Source organism: Myzus persicae, unplaced genomic scaffold (assembly GCF_001856785.1).
Source record: "Myzus persicae strain clone G006 unplaced genomic scaffold, MPER_G0061.0, whole genome shotgun sequence".
Lineage (NCBI taxonomy): Eukaryota > Metazoa > Arthropoda > Insecta > Hemiptera > Aphididae > Myzus > Myzus persicae.
Window position 1 is genome coordinate 96,264 of NW_019104118.1, and position 14,027 is coordinate 110,290.

General features: G+C 29.2%; 1 long non-coding RNA gene across 3 annotated transcripts; it reads left to right on the forward strand.

The window, feature by feature from the left end:
* Nucleotides 1-503: 503 nt before the first annotated feature.
* On the forward strand, nucleotides 504-4,503 carry LOC111038920. 3 transcript variants are annotated; one of them, XR_002605029.1, is made up of 4 exons: nucleotides 504-613; nucleotides 681-783; nucleotides 850-1,015; nucleotides 2,364-4,503. It is a non-coding gene; the product is annotated as an uncharacterized LOC111038920 (long non-coding RNA). The 3 variants fall into 3 exon arrangements; XR_002605030.1 differs by having other exon boundaries at nucleotides 681-767; XR_002605028.1 differs by having other exon boundaries at nucleotides 681-1,015.
* The last annotated feature ends 9,524 nt before the right edge of the window (nucleotides 4,504-14,027 follow it).

The following is a 14,027-nucleotide window of genomic DNA, read 5'->3' on the forward strand; positions in this document are numbered from 1 at the left end:
ACAATGAGACGGCAATTTCACGATGGTTATTAACTCCGGGAAGGATAATTGCATATTTGACAGATGAAACACGGTTTTGGGTTTGACGATTTGCTTTTATTTTATTACAACTTGAAATACGAAACGAGTACAGCAGTCCGTCGAGCTGGTCGATCAGACTGATCAGAGCAAAAGAGAACGAAGTTCGTTGGCGTCGCGCGTCGTAGCCGATGGCTCGAAAAAAAATATTTATAGACTTAACGACAAGTGTAACACGGTACAGATAAAAGTACAATGCAATACAAAAAATGATAATAAATAATTGGTACAAAATAACAAAACGATACAACATTAGTTGTAGTACTCGACACAATACGCGATGGCGATTTTGGAGGGACACCGATTTGTGATAACCGCGCATCCCCGGCGACCACATGATTGGTAGGGTGAAACATGCAGTGATAATGCGTCTTATCGGAGGCTTCTGAAAGAATCCTCTGGAAATGATATTGTATTACGTTGTGTTTTCTGTATTATGGATAATTGGACAATGAAATAATAATAAAAGCGAAAATGTTAATTGTTCGATGTAATGAACAATGTTTGAATCTGTTAATGGCGTGAAGTATGTTTGGTAAGATAAAATTTATTGTACAATAATTATTGCAGGTATTGTTATTATTTTGTGCCATTTGTTTAAGGTTTGTAAAATACTGTTGATTGCCTGTTGTGTTTCAAGAAATAATATTTATATTGAATACGAATACTTGAATATGTATTTCGTTAAAGTAATGTATACTAGAGGTTTGATAGTATCGGTTTGTTTTTCGGCTATTGATTATTGAGTTAATGATAGTTTATTTATTCTAGCTTGTACCGTTCATTCTTCAGTTGTTCTATAGATTGTCTGCAACAAAGGAACTTGTCATTTCTAATAAAAGTAATGCAATTTAGATGTAATTTGTGAATACAATCAGTTGTTATTAATTGTCCTCTGGAATCAAGACGAATGGGACATGTTTCTTCTTCATTTGAGGTAGGTGTGAATTTTTGTAATAATGATGTTTGAGGTGTTAGTATCACTTCACAGTCTGTTTTTGATAGTATTTTTTTTGTGGAAAGAAATGATTTAAGGTATTATTTTATTATGTTTGCATGATACTTCAGCTAAAGTGTTTTTGATGTTTATTGTTTCTATTGCTATGTACTGACGTCCCGCCATGTACATATATACTTGAGATAGGCATAAGAACGTCATATACAGATTGTCGAAATATGCTTATTAGAATACCCAATGTTATTAATTTCGGGGAAGGCTAAGCTAACAATAAAATAGTTAATAATATAGTAGTTCTGAGAATTTTACAAAGGAAATTGTGTAGCGGAATACATACGAGTAGAATAGTCTAAATTATAATTGATAATATAAACGCTCACATAAGACTGTAATAATTAATCAATAATAGATAGATATTGACCAGTTTGAAAGACAATAAATTATAATTATAGCTATGTTATTAAAATATTATAACAGTAAAAACTACATCAATGACCAAACGACATGAGATTTGCAATTTCAACCATACGAGCATGGGGCCATGGCATATCCTGGACTTTGTAAGCACACCTAACGAAGTTAACACTATCTTGTCGATAAGAGAGGAGTAGTGGAGATTGTGCCTATAAAAAAGGGACCCAGCCACCTGATATTTAGACGTGATTTGTCAGAGCGAGTACAAGCACCTTCACTCCAGCAGACTAAAATCATTTCAATTACACAAAATATTTAAACAGTTTTTACATCCATAATAAAGTTCTGTTAATAAATATAAAATTTACTTGAATTATTACACATTGTCGTCCATCACCCTTGTACATTCAGCATCTGTAAGCGGAATCACTACACTATTAAGTTGTTGCCACAATCTAGTTCATATAAATTTGAGTTTAGTTAAAGTCTTATTAATAGATTTTGCTTGCAGAATAATATTAATAATTTTTTTTTAAATTGAAGTTCATTAATTAATTTTCGCTTCAATTCAATACTTTTAAATTTATGTTTAAGTGTAATGTTTTTAGTGAATTTAATTCACAGTATGTTTCAATTATATTACAACCTAATATCAGAGTTGTTAATTTATCATTAAAATATATTAGCTGAATTTAGTTATCTGTTATGGTGAAATCTGTTATTTTATTATTTGCACAATCTAGAGATTTTAGGTTTACATTAAGTCAATTCAGTGATATTATTATAGGTGCAGTTTGTGTTCTTAGTTGTATGCATTTCGATACATTTAGCTTATTAATGCTTAAGTTGATTATTGTTAGTTTCTTTAGTGTATCAGATTTTATTACTAAGTTTGTATATTATACTGTTTCAGGGCAATTGGAGTTAAAGCTTAGTTTTGTGCCAAAAGTGATGAATTCAAATTGCTAGTTTCCTGTTTGCACACATTTTATTGGTACTGAAAAAAGAAGAAAGAAGAAAATTATTTTTAAGAATATTAATTTTATTTTATTATTTTATGAATTAAGTAGGGCATGGAAAGTATGATTAAGAGTGATTTTAAATGTATTTTATTGGTTACTTATTTAATTTTTAATTGGTATTTCGGTTATGTTGGTTAAATAGTAAAATATGAATTTTGTGTAATGTATGTCTGTGACAGGGTTGAGCGAGTATGTATTGTTGTGGGTGAGCTCGTGGGTTATATTGTGGGTTTCTATAAGATACAGCAATCTCCCTCTTTTTGTGATCTCTCCTAGTTCTGTTTGTGCTAAAGTTCGTTTTTTAGGTTTATTATTTGCGAATACAAGATCGCATCATTGTATAAGATAAATTGTAACTTCTTAGGATGAGTGTGTTACATTGTTTATTTAGTTGTTTCAATATTTCCGTTATCATGTATGTACGTCTATTTCACGTGATAATGATAGGTGTCTAGTTTTTATATGGGCAGTAGTTTTAAATAAAATTGTTGTCCAAATCGCCTTTTTTATTAGAAAGCTCTCATTGAATTCATTAATAGTTGGAGTGGCTTTGTGATGTTTTACCTTAAATATTTTTAGTATAATTCCAATGACAAGATCGATTTGGGATTATTTTATTTTTAGTATAGTGTTTTGTTAATAGTAGTTGTAGTGAGAATTTTAGTTTTATTATTGGGATTTCTTTATACACGTTTGATATTTTGCCAGAAATGAGTACTAAACTTGTTTGTTCCATTGTAGTGAATTCAAAGTCTACAGCAACAATGTTTAATTTGTACATCATGAACAATTTTGTAAGTCCTGTAATTTCAAAATTTAATGGTTTTAGATTCTGGGCGAAGCGAAGAATTTATATATTTTACTGAGCATAATATTTAGGAATTGTACATGATTTGTGTAATGGAGAATAAAATATTTGATATTTTAACTTAATTTGTTTTATTATACTTAGTAATTATTGTATGTTGTTTTTAATGAAGTATTATTTTGATTACATTATAATATGTAGGTGATATTGTTATCCTTTCTTTGTACAATATTTTGGTATTTTGATGTTAATTACTTAAAAGAATTATGTATTTTTGTGCGAGTGTGAGTTATGTGTTTCTGCTGTACATAATATTTGTGAGTTATATGATTAGCGATGAAGAAAATGTTGAATGAAATATTTGATATTGTGACTTCATCAGTTTTATAATATGTTTTAATTATTGTCAGTTGGTTTTGGATGTTGTGATATTTTGATGGTCGGTGAAGTTAGATGCCTAACGTGAATATTTTTGTACCAAATTTTGTCAAAAATTTGTAAGTTATTTGTAAGTTTGTGTAAATACGTAGCAAGTAATTAGAAATTTGTTAGTTCAGCCGTTTTCAATCATCCACAAAAGCTTAAATCACGGCTAACTTCTGCAAAACTTGGCCGTTTTATCATTTCAAAGTTTTCGAGAGAGCCAAAATGTATAGCCCAATTTGTAAGTATTTATAATCAAGAATTTAAAACTTTCAAGTCCCTTAATTATCCCTAAAAATAAGTAGCTCAAACTTTATACAGCTTTTTCAACAAATATTTGCTTACAAATACTGACAAATTGGGCAGGACATTTGGCCTCGGTTGAAAATTTTGAAATGATAAAGCTGCAAAGTTTCGCAGAAGTGAGCCGTGATTTAAGCTTTTGTGAATGATTATAAACAGCTGAACTTACAAATTCCTTATTTGTGCTTACATGAACTTACAAATAACTTACAAATTTTTGAAAAAATTTGGTACCAAAATATTCACGTTAGGCGGCTGACTTTACGGAGCCTATTTTGTTTCCGCATAATATGTCAGTACGTTTGTTTTTCTTCCTTCATATAGTATTTTGGCATCTTATATTTAACTGTTTAAGAGAATATTATATTTTACAAAAATTTAGATTAATATATTGCAGTACCCCCTTTAAGCAAAGCTTGTGCTGGGGGCGCAGTTCTTATAGATTAAATAAATATAAACAATGTTTTTTTTTTTTTTTGATTACTAATTAATTAGTAGAATAAGATTATTATAAATATATAATAATGTTAACATAATTGATAATTGATAATTAAAACATAAGTACGAAGAGAGGAAAATAAATATTATAAATTTACAATAATAATAATAATAATATTTTACATAAATAACTGGTAATTTTTAAAAGAAATAAAATTTACAAATTTGATAAATTTAATTGTTTTATATATTTTTTGAAATGTTTAACAACTTTATAATTTTTTATATTGATATTTAGTGAACAGCATAAATATAAACCCGTATATAAAATGCTTCTTTGACCAAATACTTTGTTAAGATTTGGTACAAGTATATTATTTATTTTGCTTATATCTAGTGTTGTGCTCATGATCTAATGTAGGAATTAAATTTGTATTTTTATATACGTCAACTAGAACCGATAAGTTATAGTTAAAATTAAGATTTTTTACATTAAATTCATTATAAATCAATAGTGAACATTGGTAAATTTAGTAAGAATTTTATAATACAATTTAAAGTGACAATAAGTTTTGTTAAAATATATTTTGAAGCTCCACCCCAAATGGATATACCGTAAGTATAAATTGATTGTACTAGTGATAAGAAAATTATTCTTTTATAGTATTTATTAAATACATACCTTGCATCTTTGAAGAAATAGAAGAATTTACGTAGCATGTTATTTAAATAATTTATATGACTTTCCCATTTAAATCTATACAGTCAATAATTATTAATTATCCCTAAATATTTTATTTCCTGTACTTTTTCTAGTATAATACATTTAGGATCACAAACTGTATTTGTAGTTTTATTACATTTTAAAGAATGTACTATTAAGTTATTGTGTATTAATGTATTTTGATGGTTGCTGCATAAAACAAATATATTTTGATTTAATAAGATTTAATTTTAATTTATTTTTATAGAACCAAGCATAAACAGTATTAAAAATTTTATTTGCTTCATTGTATAGTTTATCAACAGTTAGTTCTGATAACAGAATAGCTGTATCATCAGCGAAGCCTAATAATTCTACATTATGATTTATTTTCAGTTTTAGTAGATCGTTTATAAATATAATAAATAATAAGGGACCTAGAACAGTGCCTTGAGGTACACCACAAGTCATATTTAGATCTTCACTAGAATATTCATAACATTTAACTCTATGAGTCCTACCATTCAGAAAAAATTTAAATAGATTATTTGATACTCCACGTATTCCAGAATTTTCTAATTTTTTTAGTAGTAGTTCATGGTTTTGTTATGTTTTTGAGAGGTACAGAGCACAACTTGAACGCATAATTGCAAAACAACGAATGAATCTTTATTGAATAATATAACCTAACAATACAAAATATATCCTGGAAGAATTCCATATTTCCAAAGACATTACAGGTTTACACAATCAAAAGCTTTTTGAACATCCAAAAAATACATATAACTTNGAAAATCTTCAAAAATATTTATTTCTGTTTTTGATGAAAGTGAATAAACTTCCCCTTTAATAGGTAATGATAAATTCTCAATCCAATCTCTACCGACAATAGGAGGACCACCTTCTTTAATTATATACAAATTCAACACTTCAATTTTTCCATGAAATTTCACACTCACTTTTAAATAACCCATTGGAATAATTAAAGTACCAGTATAACCTCTTAAACTTATATCACTTTTTTGAATATTTTTCAATTTAAGATTCACTCTACATGCATCACTATAAGACAAAGCTGTAATTGAAGATCCAGTGTCAATTTGAAACTTAATAATAATTCCACTTACATCTAACTTGATATTAAATGGTTTAATAAAATTAACATCAACAGTCTCTAATGAAAACAAATTATCAATATGCAAATCTTCAAAATTATTTAAAATATTAGACTCTTCTAGTATATTAACATTACCAGCTTTACTTTTAGCTTTACAAACTTTAATTAAATGACCTACTTTAGAACATTTAGTACATGTTAAATGCTTATACTTACCTACAAAATGGTTTTGTATGACCTGCTTTGCCACAACAAAAACAAACAGTTTTACGGCCATGACTTGAATTGTTCGTTGAATCCTTTTGATTACCTATTTGGTATTGAATCTGATCTGTGTGCTTTCTTTGACTTCCCTTGTCCCCATGGTTGTCTGTTTTGCTTAAACTTCATTCCTCGCTGATAATTCAATTCCTGTTTTTCCCAATGAGACACATCATTGTTCGCTGCTTCCATTGACAAACAAAGTGTAACACTTTTTCTAAACGTTAACTCCGGTTCAGACATTAAACGTTTTTTTATGTTGTTATCCCTGATACCGTAAACAACTTGATCTCTCAATGAATCATCCAAATTACTACCAAATTCGCAATACTGTGAAAGTTTTTTTAATGCAGTCACAAATTGACTTATAGTTTCTTCTGAACCTTGTTTTCTCTCCTTAAACTTGTAACGTTCAGTTAGAACATTAGGTTTAGGATTAATATAATTAGATAACATTTCTTTTAGTGTGTCATAACTTTTATCAACTGGCTTAAATGGAGTACAAAGATAACTGACTAATACATAACCGTCATTGCCCAAAAGTGTTAAGAACATTAATTTCTTTTTATGAGAATTAATTTCATTTAATAATACATACAATTCAAAGCGTTCAATCCACGAACTGAAGTCGTCAACTTTCAAATTAAATTCGGAAATGGTGCCATTAATTTGCCCTTTGCTAATGTTACCATTACCACTACCGCTAGAAGCCCGCGTAGTTGCACCGTTAATGTTTGAACTACTCATTATAACACTTTTTATTTTAAACACTAAGCGTTTTAAATTAATATTACGCACTTAAAACAAATTATATTTCATTTTGGCACGTGGTTTCCATACTCTACTTCGTCGCCATTGTTATGTTTTTGAGAGGTACAGAGCACAACTTGAACGCATAATTGCAAAACAACGAATGAATCTTTATTGAATAATATAACCTAACAATACAAAATATATCCTGGAAGAATTCCATATTTCCAAAGACATTACAGGTTTACACAATCAAAAGCTTTTTGAACATCCAAAAAATACATATAACTTTATTGCTTTTATCCAAGTTACTTCTAACAACATTATCAACTTTGTACAGAGCATCGTTAGTTGATAAACCAGATCTAAAACCAAATTGCATTTTTGCAAAAAAAAAGAGATTTTTTTCTGAGAAGTCAATTACTCTTAATTAAATACATTTCTCAAGGACTTTTGATAAGGTTAAAGATAATGAGATTGGTCGGTAATTACTGCATAATAATTTATCACCCGATTTGAATAAAGGTATCACAACACATTTTTTAAATGTTTTAGGGTAGATACCAGTTGTTAAAGATTTATTGAAGCTAATTGATAAGGGAAAAGAAATAGAATTTGAAACATTTTTGAGTATATAATTCGTTAGATCATTTTCAAAATATGAATTATAATTTTTAATTTTATTAAGGAGTATACTAATTTCGCCTTTATCAATAGGTTTTAAAATACTATCATTAATAATATTGTTATGCTCATTAGGAAATAATTTATATTGATTTAATTGTTCTACTTCTAAATTTTTTCCTACATTGACAAAAAAATCATTAAGTTCATTACATATCTCAGTTGTTTGGTTTATAGTAATACCAACTTTATTCCTTATCGTGTTGATATTATTCTTAATCTGACTCGGTTTTCCAATGACCTCATTTATTATATTCCAAACTAATTTAGAATCAGACCGAGCTTGTTCTAATTTATTTTGATAAAATAATTGTTTAGATTGTCGTACAATTTTATTTAATATATTTCTATATAATTTATAGTATCGCTTTAATTTAATATCAAAAGGCCTAGATCTTATTTTAGCAGATAATTTTTCTCTATTTCTAATAGAGATAACGATACCAGTTGTAATCCATTCTTTTAATTTTCGCATTTTATTTGATTTGTAATTATTATTTTTAGATATATCAAAGGTATTTTATAAATTCATTTATTTTAGTATTGAAAACTTCAACCATAATATCTACATTGTCACTGTTGAAATGAGTATACCAATCTTCAGTTTGAATTAATAAATAATTTAGATGATTAAAGTATATTTTATTTGAAAAATTGTTATGATGATTGTAAGTTTCGTTGTTATTAATATTGGATAATGTCAAAATTGTAGCATAGTGATCTGTTATATCGCACCTTAAAATATATGAATTAATTTTATTAGAATCTATGTTGTTAATGAAAATATGATCAATGCAAGTTTTCGAGTGATTAGTCACTCTAGTGAAATTATTTATACAAGGTAAAAATCCATTTCTCGACATAATATTTAAATAATCATTACTAATATTTGTATTTTTCATTATATTAATATCGAGATTAATATTGATATCTCCACTAATAATACTCATATGTTGTTTATTTATTTGTGATAAGAAAAGGTCTATGCCTGTAAGAAAAGATTCCAAGTTATCATTTGGCGATCTATATATGCATATTAGTGAAAATATTAATTCATTTATTTTAATTATGAGTTGTATTAAATTACAATTTAATAAGACCTGTTTTTCAATTTTTAATATATTAAAGACTCTAATTAAGACAGTAACACCATCACTCTTATTTAAAGTTCCTAACGAATTTATAGTTTTGTAACCATTTAATTTAAATTCGTAATCATATAAAAGCCATGTTTCACACAGCATAATAATATTAAAATAATTTTTCACTGAACTTAATAAAATAGTCAGATCATTAAAATGAGCACTAATTCTACTAATATTGATTTGAAAAATAGAGAAGGTATCATCAAGTAATGTGATGTTAGCTATAGAATCTACATAATTTGATTTAATATTATAAAATTTTAATAGTTGATCAATATTTGATAGATTCATATTTATTTAGTTTAAATTATATATTTCATTTTAAACGGTACTGAAATTATTTGTGTACTAACTACAAATTATTGATGTCTTGAGATGACTTGGTTCTTACGATTTTTGAGTTTTCATTTTTTCTCTCAAGAATATTTCCATTGGACACCCAGACAAATTTGTATTCTTTTGCTGTAGCAGCTACTTTCGTTTGATAAAAGTGTTCTTCTAAGTTTCGTGAGTCTCTCATTCATATAAATATTTTCTTTGGGCCAACCATTACTCATTTTGTCAGCTGTTAGTTTATTGGACTTCACGTTGCGAATTAAATTTTTTCAAGTGTAGCTAACTTTGCTACTATTAAACTGCGTTTAGATATAGATGTGTTTATTCTATAGGCTTTAATAACATCAATTTCAGTATTTATTTTCTTTCCAGTTTCTTCAACAATTTGTTTACAGTTTTTATTTTGAGTTTTCGGTATACCAGTAATATCCACTGATATTCCTAAGTTGTACTATTTACATTACTATTCTATTTCATCAATTTTTGATTTTAATATATCAACTTCTTCCGATAGGCGTTTATTTTCAGTTACAATTTTCACGTTTTCAATTTTAATATTTTTATTTCAATGATTACGTTATCAAGTTTGTTACTAAAATTATCAAACTGTGCGCTCATAAACGATACCGACTTCATAAGTTCTTCAAAATTTTTTTCCATTGAAGAACAAACATTTTTTTGGCAGCTTTTGATTTTGGAGACTTGCTTGTAATAGTTTTGCGGTTTGTACAGGCTAATCTATATTTTGTGTTGTTCGACATTTTCTTAAAGGTTTGCTCAGAATATCCAACACAATAAAAGTGAGTTATATCTTTACATATTGAACATTCAAGTATATCTTCGCATCATGTTTTAGTTTTTCCTGGCATTTAACACACGTTGATTGCATTTTAAATTGATTATTTAATATTATTAAAATAAAAGTAAAACAAACGGCACTAAAACAATTTTGTTTGATATCTAATCTAAGTCTAGATAGAAACACACATATAAGATATAGTTGTTATGTAAGAAAACTGAGATAACGGAGCATGCGAAATAAACGACTATCCTTAACAAAGTTTGGGTAAGAACTTGTTATGTAGGTTGTATGTTTCAGTTGTGCACAATATTTGTGAGCCGATATTCATTTTTCATCGTAACTTTTTGAGCTTTATAATGTCTTATTTGGTCCATGCATGTGAGTATTTTAAGCTACGGAATTCCGTTTGCTTCATAATACCAAAGAAGTAATATTTTCTTATCGTATTATTTCTTTATGCCCAAATATGGGCATGTTTTTAGTGCTCGTTCGTCTAGGAATTTTAATGGCCTTTATCGGTTATTTCTAAATAAATGTTAATGGCTTTATTGATTTCCCTATAGATACAGGTATATAATTAGACATGCACAACAAATAAATCAAGGACTCAAATGTACAACTTTTTTTGAAATTAATTATTAGTTATTGGTTTATTACGGTTATTCTGAATATCCAGTGATTATTGTATATATTAGTAATAGAGTCCCATAATCCCATTTATAATATACTTTTAACATATAGCAAGGGAAAGTATGTATCGTATATATCTGCACAGTGTAGATAACCGTGGTAGGTAATTTTTTTTTTTGTTATTTACAGAGTAATGTACCGAGTATTGCAAAAAAGATCCGTCATTTTTAGAAGAATACAGTTAGGTTATGGAACAGCTTGCTATTTGACTTGACAAAAAAATATTGTTTTCTGGGATATGTTGCACCTATCATAATATCATTAATACTTTTATTAATTCAACAAACCAATTTAACTTATTGCAGATGCTTAGTGTCCAATAAATTCCTGTACATGTCAAACACATTTCCCATTGTTAAAAGTTTTTTTTATATTTAATACCACTTTTACTGTCTTCAGCGCCTTTGGAAAGACTTTTTAGTAGTTGACCCCAAATCTTAGCACCCAGAACAAATAGACTTCAAAATTAGATATTTGAAATGCTACTTTGTTGCAGATGCTTAATGAAATAATTGAATTATTAATACATTTAAAATATATAACGTTTATTTTTATTAATATTTTAATATGATTTGTGAATTGTATAGTGTTTTATTGTGACAATACTATACTGTTATGGTAGGTAGGCTTTTTAATATAATCTTCATTTTTATATTTATGAAGTTTTATTTTGTTTTATTAATATTTTAATATGATACATATTTTAATATTTACTGTATATGCTTATGAAATATATGCCACCGTTTAATTAACTAACTTTTAATGAACAAATTATTTATATTTTTTAATTGCTATGTTATTTAATAATTACTACATGTGTATAATATTAATTGTATTTTGTAAATTGTAATGTATTGTTTCGTAACAAATACTAGTTATATTTTAACTACTTGTGTGCAACTTTCTTTTAAATGTTTGATCTTTAGCTATAAAAATTGAAAATTAATCTTCGAGAGCTTGATATTTTCTTGAGTATTTCGATACATAAAAGTCGAATTTAGTTCGATTCATTTGTGGGTTATGATAGTATTTAAGATTTAAACCACATTCACTGCTACGTCGTGTGTTCTGTCGTGAGGATCAAATCGTATTGTAGTTGGACATTACTTTTTCATTAACATATAATAACCAAGTTGCAACCGACCTTACCGAGAATTGACTACACACTAGATTTACTTTACTACCAGAAAGAATGCTATTCAAAAAAGTCGAAGCACTTTTACCAAAAGTTGATGACACACAAAAAAAACACATCATTGTAAAACCAATACATTCATCGCATCGCTCAGAATCTAAAATAACTGCCGAAAAAATATATAATATAGATGTTCGTCACATGATGTCGGTTTTCACGCTATCGTCGTTACGACACACACCGCGGGATCATTCCGTCATCTCCGGAGAGGGAACCGTTATCGGTGTGTCGCCGACGGCCTTTTGCCCCGCCGCAAGCTTTTGTTGTTGTTGTTGTTGTCGCCTTTGCTCGCCATTTTTGCACACGCCGCTCTTGTTCGGTCGGATTCACCATTCACCAGTTTTTTGTTCCGCGCCTTACATGTCTTCGCACCAACCGCCCGATCGCCGTCCGTAAGTCGCCGCTCAATGCTCATCAGCCGTTTAAGGCAACTCTCGCCGTTAACGCACGCCGGCGTTCGTTATCGTTTTTTTGGATTGTCGTCGTCAATAACGCCATTTTGGCTTCCGTGCCGTGCCCCTCGTTCCACACACAAAACCGTTTTACGTTTGTGGCCACCCGTGCCAAAACCACGGTTAAACAGTTCGGTGATCGTCCGCCCTTAGTGTGCGCAGCGTGAATCACCATATTCGACACGTGTTCTCGTGCTTCGCCGTATTCCGGCTGATATTCGCTCTGATTGTTGTTGTGGGAATCGTCGCAACCCGGTCGACCTCCACCTGCTAAACATCGTCGTGCTGGGACAACGGTATCACCAGCTATCAATTAGTCTCACCGTTATCAGGTCGTACACCACCGTCATATCTTGTTTTGTTTACTTGATATTTATTTTTGAATTATTTATTGTTTCTTTGCCGATCGGTTTGTGATCGAGCTCTATTAAAATTACTAACATTAGTTTTAAGTCATTTATTGCAGAACACGAAATATATAAATACTGTTTTGTACATTTCTGTTACCACGAACATTTATGATTGCATCTATTTTTACCTATTATCTTTTACGCCATACAGTCCACTACTATCGCATACGAGTACCCCTACGCCAGCATAATTTTGAGCTTAGGCAATACCTGACAGCCACCTCGACACCGCATAATCAGGTTGCCTCCTCAACAATAGACGATATGCAAGACGACAAATTGTATGAAGTTTTGATAAGTCAAGGCCGTACTTGGGGGGGGGGGGGGTGTCAAATCCCCCGAAATATTTATACTATATTAAATTACCTATAAAATATTATAATAAAATTAGAACACATTTTTTTTTGCTTAACCCCCCCCCCTTAATTTCCTGTTACGGCTTTGTGATAAGTTATCAAAAATCGGACTTCTGAAGGGCCCAAATTTATACGACTACTCTACAATTTTATTCATAGTTGATTTTAATATAAAACCTCACATAAATCCATATTGTTGAACGTGTCAAACACGTTTTACAAGAAAATCGCATCAAATTACGGCCGACTGGTGTTGCTCCGTGGCCGTGTTTGACAACGTAGGGTACCTAGTACCTGCCCACCGACAATCAGTAAAAAAAACCGGATGTATAGTCGTCCGGATATAATTCAGAAAGCATTCGATGATCGTACGATATACTTACATTGATTTTTGTTAGCGTCCTTAGATATTGTAAAATATCATTGTCAAGAACAGTTTTTGAAAAAACGCTTTCTTATGACATAAGAATAATTAGAGTTTTTTTTTGATTATTCCCTACTCAAGTGTACATTTCGAGTACTTTTCTCTCAGAATTGAACCAGTACGGATGTGAATAAATATATAGACATATAGTGAGTTAATGTTTTACTGCAACATTATTTTTCAATATTAAATCATAAAACGTTGTTTAGTGTTTACTTCATTATTATTCTAACAATGGACAGTTATAATAATTCCAAT